Source organism: Euprymna scolopes, chromosome 13, assembly GCF_053919585.1.
Source record: "Euprymna scolopes isolate OS-2025 chromosome 13, ASM5391958v1, whole genome shotgun sequence".
In the NCBI taxonomy this organism is placed as follows: Eukaryota; Metazoa; Mollusca; class Cephalopoda; order Sepiida; family Sepiolidae; genus Euprymna; species Euprymna scolopes.
The window spans coordinates 20,166,568-20,182,313 of record NC_136494.1 but is presented as its reverse complement, the minus strand read 5'-3'; positions in this window follow the sequence as shown (position 1 = coordinate 20,182,313).

The following is a 15,746-nucleotide window of genomic DNA, read 5'->3' as shown; positions in this document are numbered from 1 at the left end:
GGGCAGATTATTGAGAAAACGTACGGCGTTGAGAGCATAATAATGAATCAGTCTGCTAGACGACGGTTCGCCGGACGCAGATTCGTGTCGGAATCTGTTTATCCCGACCCTGGCATTTTCTCTTATATTCTTGAACCCAATTTTCAAAAGAGCAGACGATAACTGCATGAAATATTACCGATGACTTTTTCAGTCCACGACCTCCTATTTAACATGGGCGTCCAGCCAAGTTGCACACGGAAAGGGACGAGCTACTTGCATGCCATTTATTTGGCGGAGACCGTTTTCGTCGAAGTAATTGCCGAGCTACTAGCAAAAAGAGTAAATGGCTGTTATTTGGACTCGGCTAATATCGGCATAAGATACCTTTGAAATTATTACATATTCACGAAATGGGCAATAACTGTTTGTATATAGATGGATGCGTTCCGCTGGCTCTCAGGTTTTAAGAGTAAGTCATTGGCAATATTTTAACTGATGGGTGTCCTGCTTTATATCTATTATACTATGTAGTGTATTTAACGTATGTACATACGAATATCACTCTTTCCACGATATCATTTTTAGACAGAACAGATACTACCCTGGAATCCAGAAGACCAACAAGGTATATTTTACTTTCATGTAGGCCCAAAACGATATCAATATTTTTTAAATATCTTTTATTTATTTTAAAAAAATATTACATTGCATCTTCATCAGGAGATTCTATTTATAGAAAATGAAGCATAAAAGGTGATAACAAACTACGAACTTAAAATTAGTACATAGATACGCAAATTTATTGTTCCTGGTACATTATCACCTACGAGGGGCGTGCAATAAGTAATGCCCCTGACCCACTTCCCATTAGAGCAACGAAACTTGGCACAGTTATTAGTCTTTCTCTACATAGGAACCACCCAGAGGTATGCATTTCTCCCATCGTTTGATGCAGCTCTGGAGCCCAATTTTATAGAACACCCCAGGTTGGTCCTCCATCCTCGACGTGACGTCAGAAATCAAGGCTGCATCATCTAGGGAACGCTTTCCTTTAAAAAAACAACTTCATGGCTGGAAAGAGTGAAAGTCAGAGGGTGCAAGGTCAGGAGAGTAGCGGGGACGGGGGAGGATTTCATAACCACACGCCCGTGCTTCTGATCTGACGACATGCGAATTGTGGACCGGAGCGTTGTCCTGCAGGAGGAGGGTACCTTTGCTGGTCTTGATTTTGATAGCTTCCCTTAATTTCCTCAAAAGTGAAGCATAATAGGCTCCTGAAATTGTGGTACCCTTTGCCAGGAAATCTGTCATCACTACTTCGTCCTGGTTCCAGAAGACTGTGAGCATGACCTTGCCAGCGGAGTGCTGCACCCTTGCCTTCTTTGGAGATGGTGAGTCCAAGTGCTTCCGCTGCATTGACTGGGATTTGGTCTCTGGATCATAGTGATGGACCCAGGTTTCATCTTGTGTAATCAGTATTTTGAAAAACTTGGACTCATCTTCTTGGCATCTTCAAATTTATCCTTGAGCTCTCGACACGTTCACGCTTCTGGAATGGTGTGAGCAACCTGGGAATCTACCTGGCAGACACTTTATGTATATGTAAATGGTCATGAATGATAGTTTCTACAGACCCCATTTGGCGAATAGTAATGCGCCGATCTTCCAAAATGGCAGCCTCAACTTGACAGACACATGCCTCATCAATAGCAGAGGGGGGTCGAATTAACGATGCCAGCGTTTTACAAAGTCATATGATGGGGCATTATCAACATAAGTTTCTTTCATTTCATCAAAAGTCTCCTGTGGTGTACATCCTTTCAAATACAAAAACTGGATCACTGCCCGACATTCAACAGGCTCCGTTTCACACCTGACTCAGTTCAAACACCTGTAAAACAGAAACCACAATTAGTTCAGAACTGTTATTTTCCACATAACCCGTGGAAATATAACTCATTGCACATGCAAAATGTCAGCTAGATCAGACCACTGGAAGTGGGTCAGGGGCATTACATATTGCACACCCCTTGTATGCTCCTTCCGATAACGGAAGGGGAGCGTCTGTTCTGTCTAGAAATTATATAATGATATTCTAGCTTTCCTTCGCGCCGGCCGACCATACAATGGAAATATGTCACATACTTTTAGAAAGATATTGGAGATAAACCGTAATAAAGATGCATATTCTGACACTACATTAACGATATTATTTACATAAATACTTTTTTTAACAAAAGGGCTGCAATAATATCCAGTTCAGGTTGACTTTTCACAAAATGCCCAGCAGTAGTATATTACTTATTAAAGATGCCTTTGTGAAATTTCAACAGGTCCTCCTAGTACTCATAATCATACGAAACTAGCAGGGAGACCCGACGTAGCTCGGGATTGAATGATGATCAACGAATATTTCACACTCTTATATTTTTATTGTCATCGAAATTCTTAAATCGCCTGAGAGGAAGCAGTACATGCCTCCATGAACTTAGTCCAAAATACACTGTTGATCAAAAATTTAAGCCCAATTAAACATCTTTAAAAAAGAACCCTTTTTTAAAGGATAGATTTTTAACTCTTCCGACTTAAGCTTACTTATACTACAATCTAAAATATTATGGAAACAAAAAGATACATTCCAAAAAAATTATTTAAAAATTGGCATTTTTAGTAATTTAGGCTTTTTACACATGATCAAAATTATGAGAACAATGGTATAAATTGTTAGATTTATGGTAATTCTAATGTTTTAGTTCAGTTATGAGAGTAGAAATCACTGTATAAAGGCGTTACCATGCCTAAAGCTAGAAAACTAACCGAAGTTGAGCGCTCGAATTCCCGCACTCCATAAGCAAGGTGTTTCACAGCGAGCGATAGCAGCTAACGTAAATCGCAGTAAAACTGTTATTTGCAACTTTCCAAAGAACACTGAGAATTATGGAAAAGTAAAATCCTTTGGTAGCCCCCCCGATACTCCTGCATTGAGTAGGAGAATCAGACGGTTTGTTAAGAATGCCAGAGTTCTTTCTTCTAGTCCAATTAAGGCGCTTACAGATGCTGATTGTAGTGCAATACCCATCAGACGACACTAATAACAAAAAGGCATGGTAAATAAAAAGCGTAAACAAATTCCTCGGTTATTTCCACGTCACAAAATGGACCACTTAAGATTTGTCGTGAATATCACTCTGAGGCGTTGAGAAGTAGAATAAAAGTTTTTTTTTGTGAGAAAATTCAATTTAGATGGTCCTGATGGCTTCCAGCGATATTGGCATGGCAAAAACATAACCGGGGAAATTTTTTCCACACGTCATAGGGTGGGGGGTCTTTTCTTACAGAGGGACAATTGAGCTTCAGATGGTGCAGGGTCGGCAGACAGGGACTGGTTATGTTAGCATGCTACAAAAAGCGTATTTGATGATGGCGGGACATCGTTAGTGAGGGATGGATGGTTATTCCAACAGAATAATACTGCAATCCACATTGCAAGACGGACTTTGAGCTTTCTTCAAGAAAATGGAGTCCATCTCTCTGGACAGCCTGTATGTGCATCGAACTTGAACCCAATTGAAAATGTTTGGGGATGGATGACAAGAGAGGTTTATCGAAATGTCAAACAATATTTAACAAACAAAAGAAAACACTTCGAAACTGGAGATGGATCCGCCGCACCTTTATTGAAACCCTTATTTCTAGCATGCCCTAAAAAATTTTTGAAGTCATCGAAAGCAGTGCAGGTAGAACTCATTATTAAGATTGATTGTTGAATGTTTTCATACATTTTCCATACACTTTTTGTACAATTTAATAGAATGTTTGTTTCTAGTCTTTTAATTTTGAGCAAGTGTAAAAAGCCTTACTGAATAAAAATGTAAATTTTAAAAATAAATCTGTGGAATATAGCTTTTTTGTTTCCATAACCTTTCAGATTGTAGTATTGATAACCTTAAGTCAGAAGAGTCTAAAATCTATCCTTAAGAATAGTTTGTATTTTTAAAGAGTTTAAGTGGTCTTAAATTTTTGATCGGCAGTGTATATGTTATTCTACATTACATTCTAGAGAACATTCTTTTTTTATAAAATTATTTTATATAAAACTTTTTTCTAGTTAATGAAAAAGAAATATACGTGCGGGGTTTGAACCTACAGACCACGTCATGCAAGGTAAAATAGTTAAGAAATGTAACTGTTCAAGTCTTATAAAATGTTTTGTAGTAAATTTAAAGAACTAAGAAATTTACGTGCAGAGTTTGAACTTACATACAACGTCACACACAAAAAAAAATCAAACACGCTATCAACTTAGTCACAGTAGAATTTTCACGGCTCGTTGTTCTATCATTGTTGCTAAGCGAGGACATGGAAAAAATGGTGTTACCGATGATAGATGAATCAAAATAACGCTTTCGATTATCGGTAATTAGCGAGAGTACTCTGAACCAACGTTACTAAGATCACTCCCGTACTTATACACTAAATTTCCGTAAATTTTAGAAAAAAACTGTTCAACCATTTTGGAGTCTATAAGCAAGGAACCCACACACAAAGACAAAGTTGCATTTATATAATTGTAGATATTACAGTACACATACGTAAAATGTAAAGATATATTATCGTGTCAAACCCAACTAGGATATAAATAAAAAACTAAATTTTAATTCTAATTGTTCATCTGTCATTTTTCTACTTTGTTTTTTTTTCTTACACACAGCTACTGTATTTGATCCAGGTGACTTTAATTATAAAAGGTTTTTAATATATACGTTTCTGAATTTTTGATAATACCTTTCGGTTTTTTTTCTTTAGGTGAGGATTAATTATTCGCGATATTTAGATTCTTCTCACTACTGTTCTCATCTCTACTAATATTTTCACAACCAATTTTGTCCATCTAATCTTCGACCTTATCAACAGTATTTATAGAAATAGAACACGTATACTTACTTTACCTATGATTATGAGAAATTGCAGTACAACTCTTCTATCTAATATGCAAGGTGTATTACCGCTTCAGACACCGATTAGCTGTAAGTTTAAAAAAATACATATTTATTCTAATTATTTTTCATTTGTTATTTTTCTACTGTGTTTTTCGTAGCAAACATGCCTTTGTTCTTGAACTATACAAGACCTTTACTCATACTGAATTTCGGAATTTTTAGATGAGAATTAAATATTCACATTATTTGAATTCTTCGGAGAACTGTTCTTATCTTGAGTATTATTCACACATCTTTCCCGCCGATGTAACCTCCAACATTATCAAATGTATTTTATATAAGTTTTTTTTTTCTTTTTAAATTCCATGTTCACCCCAAACAAGGCACGGTGGCACGGTGCCACGGTGCCATTTTGATGTAGGGGGGCTACTATCAAGATCATAAGTTGCAGAGGTACTATGCAGAGAGTTGGGCAGGGATATATCTGTTTACAATACACTTGAATTCTGCATGTCAGTACAGTTTGGAAAACAGGAAATCGGAAGAGAGTGCCAAAGTCTAGCAGTTGTGGTGAAGAAAATATATCAGTAGAAGGTTTTCTTATATCTAGTGGTCTCCGCTGTGTAGGGTGGGGGTGTTGCTGCTTGTCGGGGTGTCGAGGAAATTTGCGTCGAGGGGGCACAAGGGCTTGAATCCCGTCGGAGCATTCATCATTAAAATACTTGTAGAACAGATGCAACTTTTCTGTCCAAATGTGGAATTTTTCTGTCAATGTCGAGATCATTCACGGAATTTAAAGGGGTGTCAACAAGCTCTTGTTTTATCATTCGTAACTGGATAGACGCCATAAACAATTCGCAATTGTATTTGGACTGTGGTGCGTACCATGAGTGTAATTTTTAAATCTGAATTTTACTACATACGCTGTCTCCTACATAAAGACCCAGTGCGCAATGGATAAAGTACTTGTTAAAATTCAGCCGTAAATTAAGGGGTTCGTTCCAAACCATTTCCTCTTCTACTTATTGCACTGTAACATTATAAATACACGGTAGCTGTTTCCTTTGCGTAAGAAATGAAATAGGATGAGTACTGTAGTTTTTTAAAAACATTCGTAATGTATTGAATTTCATCATTAAGATATTTGGGGGCTGCATATTCTAAAGGCACGCAAGAAAAAAACCAATAATCATGCCAGTCTTTGTTTTATCATTGTGGTGCGAGTAGTAGTGAATATAATCGTTTTTGTGTGTGGTCTTTCTATGTACTTTGAAACTCAGATCGGTTTCTGATCTGATGAGGAATATATCTAGAAAAGCTAGGGAGTGGTCTTGTTCAGATTCGTGTGTAAATATTTTGGGACGGTTCTACTAAATTTAATGTATATCTAAGTTGTTCAATTTGTGCGTTTACATGGGCTCGAACGTGTAAACTAAAAGCTTACGACCATACTTAGTTAACCACTGCCCCACGACATATTCAGAGAAATAGTGCCCCTTTTATTTTAAAGCGATTAAAGAAAAAATGCCTGACGCGCATGTGCACTTATCGAAGCTGTTTGAAAAGAAACATTTTTTCCGACCCTCCTTTATTTTAAACGTCTATTTCTATAGGAATATTGATCGTTTTTCTCATTTTCATATATTATTTGACTGAGACATCGCTCTTTCAGATGGTACCCGTCAAATTACGGGCTGGCGGGTGTGTCAAAGACTTTTAGCGGACATACGCACAAACACACAAACAACCCGTTTTTCGGGTTTCAGAAAATAGATTAGATAAGGTAAATCATTTATACTACGAGAAACTAATGCCTCATACTGTTTATTACAATCAAATGGAGCAGAGGGTATTGCAGGATGACTGGAATAATGTATTTATGACTTGGAAGTTTCATCTCTTTTTTGCAAATACTGACGCCGTGAGACTCTATTAAAGCGACACCTGTGATGGACGTGAGTCAGAAGTAGAGATGCGTCATTGAATTCTTGGCAATACTGCATTGAGAACGGTGGTGACTATGTATTGAAATAAGAATAAATAGCACAAAAGGTAGATTGTTTTAATTGTATCACTCCCGTTCAAATTGATTTTTATTTAAAATAAATTGAAGGCGTTATTTTTAGAAGAATCACCATATAAAAACGCATTTATGACACCCATGTATAGACATCGTTCACCACACGCAAATGTGCATGGATAATCGGGTTACTATGTAAAAAATGAGAACAACATATTGCTCTTTTATGGTAAAAATTTTGCCTCTGAGCACTTCGACATTTTCATTCTGGTATCTATCTGGTCCGACTCATTGTCTGAACCAATGTGATTCTATCTCTACAGATTTTCCTGTCTTCCATCAGTTCTCTCGGATCTTCAGGGCGACAGTAGGCGCCATGTACGATTTTCTGGATGTACGTGCGTCTACTTCGTCCTATTCACATACGCCCGTGCCGCGGAGTCCACAGTAGTACATTTCTCATCAGTTCTTGCTTGCTCTTTTGGCAATGACTGGCACATCGAAGACGTCGCTCTTTGATGGTAGGCGATATGGCAGGTACGTTGCCATAAAGTTGCTGTTTCCATCCTCCGACTCTGGTATATAGACAATATATAGTTTTGTTACGCGTAAGCTTAAAATAAACTTTTTCATGGTAAACGCGCTACTGAAATGGATGCATTTTAAGATTATTCGTTCTTTTTATCATTAATAAAATTAAAAAAATTAAAAATATCCTATGATTTTTTTTTCTGAACGCAAATCTGTATATCTATAAAAGTGAAATTGTCTGCCTGTTTGTGTGTGGGTCCATGTATGTACATGTTCCTATAAAACTACTCTGTCAATTTTTAGTCTGCACACTCGAGATTAGACATGAGGTGGTATTGACATTTGTGAAAAACTTTTTAATAGGTTATCGGCCAGAAATGTGTCTATCAAGAGGTCAAAGTTCAAAGATTTGAGCGTTGAAAACTTTACCAAACTCCTTCGCCAATTTTGGGTCTAAACACTTGAGCTTTTAGACGTAGGTTACTTGGACATGGATAAAACATTTAAATTCCATTTCAGGCGAAAACGATAAATGTTTAGGGGTCAAAGTTTTAAGAAATTACCTCTGTGGCCTCTACCAATTGCAAGTCTAAACATTTGAAATTTTACGTAAAGTTTATTCAGACATAGTGCAAGCTTTTAATTGTTTTTGGCTGTTAATCGGACTGCCACAAAGTCAAATTTTCAAAGGTATGACCTTTACGACGTCTAGCAATTATTCAGCCAATTTTGTGTCTAAAAATTCAGACATGCAGCAAGCTTTTTAATAAGTTTTTTTGGGACGAGAATTTGTCTGCCAATAGGTCAAAGTTGAATACAGATTCTATCAAACTCCTCCGCTATTTTTCGGTCTAAACACTTGAAATTTTAGGTGTAGTTAACCTGGAAATGAGTCAAACTGTTATATATATATATATATATATATATATATATATATATATATATATATATATATATATATACACATATATATACATATATATACACATATATATACATATATATATACATATATATACATATATATAACCATATATATATACATATTACACATATATATATATATATATATATATATATATACATCAAGTTATGATCAGTACATAAGTCCCGAGCAAAGATGGACTGAACTGTTAGATATTCAATATATATATTTGTTTGATATTACAGTCATTATCTGTCCGCCTGTCTTTTAATCTGTTAGTCTGTCTTCCCATTATATTTGTATCTCTTTCTCTGTATCAACGTTTTATTCTTTTTCACTCACGCGCTGGCAAATATAACTACAACAGATCTCTTTAATTATCGTTTCTAGAACTGTTTCCTATGTATTTATCTCCAGACTCTGCCAATCTATTGAATCTCATAAAAAATCAGGAACAGACTGTCAATAATAAAACTAGATATATGTCCAAAACGTACGGTAAAAGACGGCGAAAACTGTTACGACAGGGAAAAATATTCGTTAATAAAAAGATTGTTATTAGAATGTTCGTCTTCATACACAGCAAAACACGATATATACTAAAAAGGACAGGTCTTTGTTGTTGTGTGAGCGACCTGCGTTCACGCCTATGTCGGAGCACGTCACTGATGAGATGCAGTACATCGAAACACACTTTTAGTCTGGCATTGTCAGTTGTCGATGCAATTGCTCGATTCTATCTAATTCTGGGTTCTAGCTTTATTATAAAAAAGTGTATGTGAACGGGTATATATATATATATATATATATATATATATATATATAAATTTAAAGGAGATTAGAATAATAGTCTAAAGAGCTAAGTGTATTTTAATGTAATAGTGAAATTACTAGTTTAATTAAAATACAGGAAATGCTCGTTGTAATTTAGATATATAATAAGCTCGATAGTTAAATGTCCTAGAGCTAATTCAATATTAAGTAATGTGATTTATAATTTAAAAGTTTTAAAATTTTTAAAATTTAAAAATCAAAATTTAATTAAATTAAAAATCAGTTTCATAAGAAGGAACAACAACAAAGTCAAAGTCAATTATACAATTGACTTTGTTGTTGTTCCTTCTTATGAAACTGATTTTTAATTTAATTAAATTTTGATTTTTAAATTTTAAAAATTTTAAAACTTTTAAATTATAAATCACATTACTTAATATATATATATATATATATATAATCTCCTCTTAATATCTAATATATATTCATTTTTTGCTCTGGTAAAATATAGGTTTGTCATTTGCTCATAGTTAAGAAGTTATGATCATCTTAACATACCGTTTCTGTTAAGATCACGTCGAGCCTGGTCGTTGAGGACACAAGCTGTTGTATTTAAAAAAAACAGGGGTAGCCTTTATACAAGAATTGCAAAAATTCACGACATCATATTTCCTGACGGGGATATACAAGAAAATGGTTTGATATTTCCATGAAACTTGCTACGTAAGAATAATCCTGTTAAACTTGCCTAAAGTGAGTGTTACTCCTGTGTTCGGGGTATAACGATATCTCCCGTCAATCTCGAAAGACAGAAGATACACCCTGTAAAGGCAGCTGCCCGTGTAATTGTGTGACAACGGTTGCGCAATCCCAAACCAAACCTCTCCTGAATCAGCACTGTTTAAGCCCAGTGGAAGGGAGAAGTCCCAGACGAGTGATAACAATATGGAGATAGGCGAAGAGCACATATACCACCTGCAAATTTCAAATGGTCACCGATCTCGTGATAGCCGGACTTAAACTGTAATGTTGCCTATAATATTATTATAACAGTTTCCTATAGAGAAAATTAATTTATCGAATTCGTGAAATCTCAAAGGCTTACTAGAAATTATATTTCGAATGAAGTTTAATATCAGGAACAATTTTTTACTTGACTAACACCGTTTACCGCGCAGTTTGAGTCGAAAATATTTCTAACTTACAAAAAAAAAAAACTGAAAATGCATTGGATAATAAGATTCGTTTATAAAGTGTGCAATGCCGCCGTTCAGTTTCAAGAGACAATGAACACCGATGTACATGTAAGTACGCATGTAATTGTTAGGCAAGGATCGCGCAGTGCCAACCTACTCCTCTACTAGATCGGAACTTTTCGGGCTCAGTTGCAAGTTGAAGCGCAAGACTGACTGAAAAGAATGACGAGATAAGCTGAGAGAGCATATACAGCACCTGTAATTCCGAAGTAATCATCCATTTAGGTAGTGACTATGGTCAACATTGGTAATACTTGAAATGTATACTTATATATATATATATATATATATATATATATATATATATATATATATATATATATATATATATATATTGGCGAAACTTATATATATATATATATATATATATATATATATTAAATCAAATCTGACCTCCTGCCATGAATGGAATTAATCACAGTGACACGCTCTTGGCCATTTTGAGATTTTTCGCCCTCTCTCCACACCCACCAAATAGATTTCGTTGATGAAGCTTATTGTGAATTTACTAATATCTTCTTATGTATGTCGAATAAAAGGCAAAATATTACTCTAATAAAAAAAAACCTGTTTTATATTGTTTAGAAATGGCGGAACTGCGACGGTTTCAATCAGTCAGTCATGGATATTTGAGAAGCCGCATCGCCCCAGAGAAAGGGTGGAAAATATTTAGCGATTCTTGACAAACGAAAAAGAAAATCTTCCAAAGGTCATCTTATTTCCTTATTAGTCAGACATATTATTCGGTTCAGGATAATGTTTATAAAAAATTCCCTAGCTTTTCCGTTCTTTCTCTGTATGCATTAAAAGAAGAAAGAAACAAATAAGTTATGCACATAAGAATATATTTTTACTTACTACTCTTTTCTTTTAAGTCTACTTGCTTTCTTATTCTTATTAAGTTTGACAATATAAAGATACGAGACATATATAAATGTACTATCGGTACATACCCGGGCGTTGCCAGGTCAAAACATATTGACGGGCAGAGAGATTAATCAAATACTATTTAAAATACACTGAATATCCTAATGTACAACGTAAAGTGATCATATGTTCGATTAAGGACAGAAAAACACGTCTACCTTGGTCTATGAATATTGAATGCAAATAGTTTAAACGGAAAATAACCCCCATAGCTTAAATGAAAAAACTTATTTCCGGTCTGAAAAATAACTGTTGTCAGAAATTAATAATTGCAAATAAATTAAATTGAAAAAAAAAGTGAAAACTTACTTTAATAATATTTCTAAATAAAGCAATTTAAATGATTCTATTACAACAAAAAATTAACAACATCAAGCTAATTATTAAAATAAATTTTCTGTAATTTAATATGCAAATGTAGATTTCTTTTGCATTCATTGTTTATATATATATGGAAATTGTACTCAACGAAAAACATATATGCCCGTTTTCAGTCTGAAAATAAAATTGTGAAACCGTGTACATTTAGTACATTTTTATTAAATTGTAAACCGACAAACAGACAGAGATAAGACGTTATATAAGCTAGGACATATTTCAAATGTACCTTGTTGTAACGGACAAATTTAATCAGTTCTTAATGACAGGCTTCCAAAGGTTAAAAGTTTAATCCCTAGTGTGGGCGCTATTAAGAATATAATTACGAATTACGTAAGATGGTTATATTTTACGGAATTAAATCAAGTTAGACCCATTGCTTAAGTAAAGGTCCCTGTGTTCCAAGAGAATTATCTGAATAAATTTTGAAGTTACATCGTCTTAAACGTTGGTAAAATAACATGCGATATCAAAGCAGTTATACGAAAAATCCAAAAAAGTCATGCGGCGTATTTATTTGCTTTTTTATTCATTATTTTCGCATGATGCGCATTGACGGTGGTTAAGTGGTAATCGGCACGGATTGACGACCTGGATATCTCAAGTTCGAATCTACTTGGTGCTCTAAAAATCGCTTTCACCTAGGATGCCGGCAACCTTTCACCTTGTACCTCCCGTAAGTGCATGATGTCTTTATAGAAATAATTCTGATTAGATATATACCAACAATAGAATTATCGGATTCGTACAATGTGATGATGACGATCGCATTGTTCGTTTTTAGTCTATCTAAAAAAAAGGAACAGTAGTAAACAATCAGGAACAGTTTCAAAGGAAAACATAGAAAGGTTGTAGTTTCTATACAAGAACGTAATTACAATGGCAAATAAACCTAAAGAAAAAAAAATAGACACGAGGTCTGCAAGAAGGATATGAAATATTATTGTCTACAATATTATTTGTTGAACAATAAACAAAAATTCTATGCACAAATTTTATTTCCCAGAGCTTCTCGTCTGTAAAACACAATACCCTGGGGCTACTTCCCAGCTTACTATGACATTGTAGTTTCTTGAGTCGTCCTCTTGTAAAATTAATTCTTTCTTAGTTCATATTATTACTCACGTGAACACTTCATACTTTTCATCTACCCACCACTTATTAACCCATATCCTAGCGTTGCCTACGAACCTGGAAAAGCTGTGACCTCAAAGTAATATATATATATATATATATATATATATATATATATATATATATATATATATATATATATATATATCCTATGATTGGTAATTTCACAGCGACAGTAGAATTGGAAGGGTGAACGTTAAATAAATATTAATCGAGAATTACTTATTTGACAAAACTAAGAGATTTTGTTGCATATGATTTAATGTGATGATTATCAAAGAAGGAAGCAGCCACACGTTTGTGTTTTGTGCGATAAAAAGATGAACAACACTGCGTTGGTTTTAATGGTATGTGCACAAGAACCACCGTCATTTGACCCTGGAATCTACCCAGTCCAAAGAAAGGATGTGCAGATTGTGGTGCTGTTGTGGTTGGTGGTATGCGTATAAGAACGGTTCTCTTCTTTTCTGACGGGAGAGTCGACACCTGCTTAATCTAAACTTAGTTCCGTGTTAAACTTTTTTTTCTTTGTTCTTTAGCTACATGTAATGCATGCGATACACTTTAAATAATTTAAAATAATTGTCGGTGCCTTCTATAGAGCATCGTCACACCGGTTTTCGTTAGATCACCGAATTTAAGCAATGATGAACCTGGCTACTATCAGATGGGTGACCATTTGAGATTGCTCGGTGCTGTATGTGCTCTCCGCTTATATCAACATTGTTTCCAGTCGTCCTGGACATCTCATTTACTTTGGACTCAAGCAGTGTCGATTCAGCAGACGTGGGATTTCAGATTGCGCAACCATAGCCACACAATTGCCTGCGAGGCTGCCTCTACTGGATATAGCCTTTGTTTTTCGAGACTGAACAGAGGGTGCCTCTACAGGGGATATCCTTTGTTTTTCGAGAGTGTTCTATTTTTAATTTTATTAGGAAGAAAATGAAAAACTGTAGAAATATTAAAAGTACGCGTTAAATTCCCTCTCATTTCCTTTTCAGCTTTCATTTCATTCTCTTCTTTAGACGATAAGGTTATTCAGTTGGATAAATACCCAGACTCCTCGACTATGGAATCAGCTATGTTGATTTCAAAACGCGATCCGGTGCCATTGTATATCCATCGTTTATCTCTTGAAAAATTGCATTGAGAATATGTGTGACTATGTAGAAAAATTAATTCTGGAGCACAAAAGATCGCTTGTTGTAATGAAGCTATTTCCGTCTTCGTAGCTCTTAAACTGTTTTAGGTAAACATGGGATAGTTTACTTTTGAAACTACAATCGTTGTTATTCAAGTCTTGATTAATCTGAATAATGTCTAGTAAGTGAAAACAAATAATTTTATAAATTAATAGTAGGTTCTCCACAGTGCAAGGTAAACAAAATTTATTGTGTATTAAATAACTGTAAGGATACATGTAAATTTTTCCCCGCTATAGTACGGAGAGTATTCAATTAAAGCATGTAATCAATCGATATAATTTAAACATTTATCGACTTTAACGATTTTAATGACAAAAAGTACGGTAATGTGTAAACTTTGTTGATTCTCATTCAAACTACGACGACGTCGAGTCTCCCTGTTAGTACACACACGCAGACACACACACACAATATATATATATATATATATATATATATATATATATATATATATATATATATATATATATATATACAATGCCGGCAACAAGAAGTCCGCACTTGTAATTTTTTCCAAAACTGCAAATTTAAGCTAAATTTAATGTAACAGTAAAAAAAAAACCCTATACCTCATTTGATTGCCTTTTTATTCCTCTGTAATTTTCCTTGTTCCTATTTGTCTTTTAAATAAAACATTCTAGTTCATATTTGTCTTCTTGTGTTCACGTCAATTTTCAAAATAACTTAAAATTTAGGAGGAAAAAAGAAAGTCCGCAGCTACAAATTTCAGCTTTAATTATCGCTCCTAAATCAGTTTAAAATAGTCACCAAAAGGCAACAAAGTATCTCTAATGGCAATTGTTGGTGTTCCAGGTTATACATTGTAACATTTAATCTATATGCTACGACTTTCTCTTAGTGATCGTCAGGGGCTCATTAATCTCAACCTTTCTGGTTTATCCAATCGAGAAATCGGCCGCAGATTGAAATGTGATGAGAAAATGGTACGAAAGACTGTGCAAAAGCACCAAAACACCGGAAGTACGGGTGGTACTAGATTTACTTCTAACAGGGAAGACAATGCTATCAAGATCCGCAGCCTAAGAAACAGATTTGAAACGGCTTCCCAAATTTATCAACTGTGCAATCTTGTTAAAATGTGCTCCGTTTCTACTTTCACGAACAGATTAAAGGACTTTAATTTGCGAGGATATGTTGCAAGACGCAAGCCAATTATTTTTGTAAAGAACAGAAATCTCCGATTGTTTATGGCTTTGAAAGAAAATTGCTGGTAATGACTGTAGCTACCCGAGTGTACTCATCGCACGTCTGTTACGTATTTGTTTGTTGGAAATCGTCTAATGATTGGAACGACAGCTGATTTATTTATCAATAAATAACGAGACACTTTGTTATAAAACAAACTTGGTTTATTGAGGAAACATTCATATACACACAATGCGGTGGTGGAGAGAGGTGTGGGTTACGAACGTGAGAGCAGTTCCTCGTCGTTTGTGTCTCTTTCTCCGTCTCTCTTTGTTTTGTTTACCATCTCACTTTTATGGACTTCCTCGACCTGGTAACCCATAAACCAATTGACGTCAATTATCCATATTTTGACCAGCTTGGCGTTTGCTTTTTGTCTGACCCACGACCGAATAACGTCATCTCCAGGTCATCACTATTCCCGGGTTAGATTTTTATCGGCCCGGACATGAGTTCATTCGCACC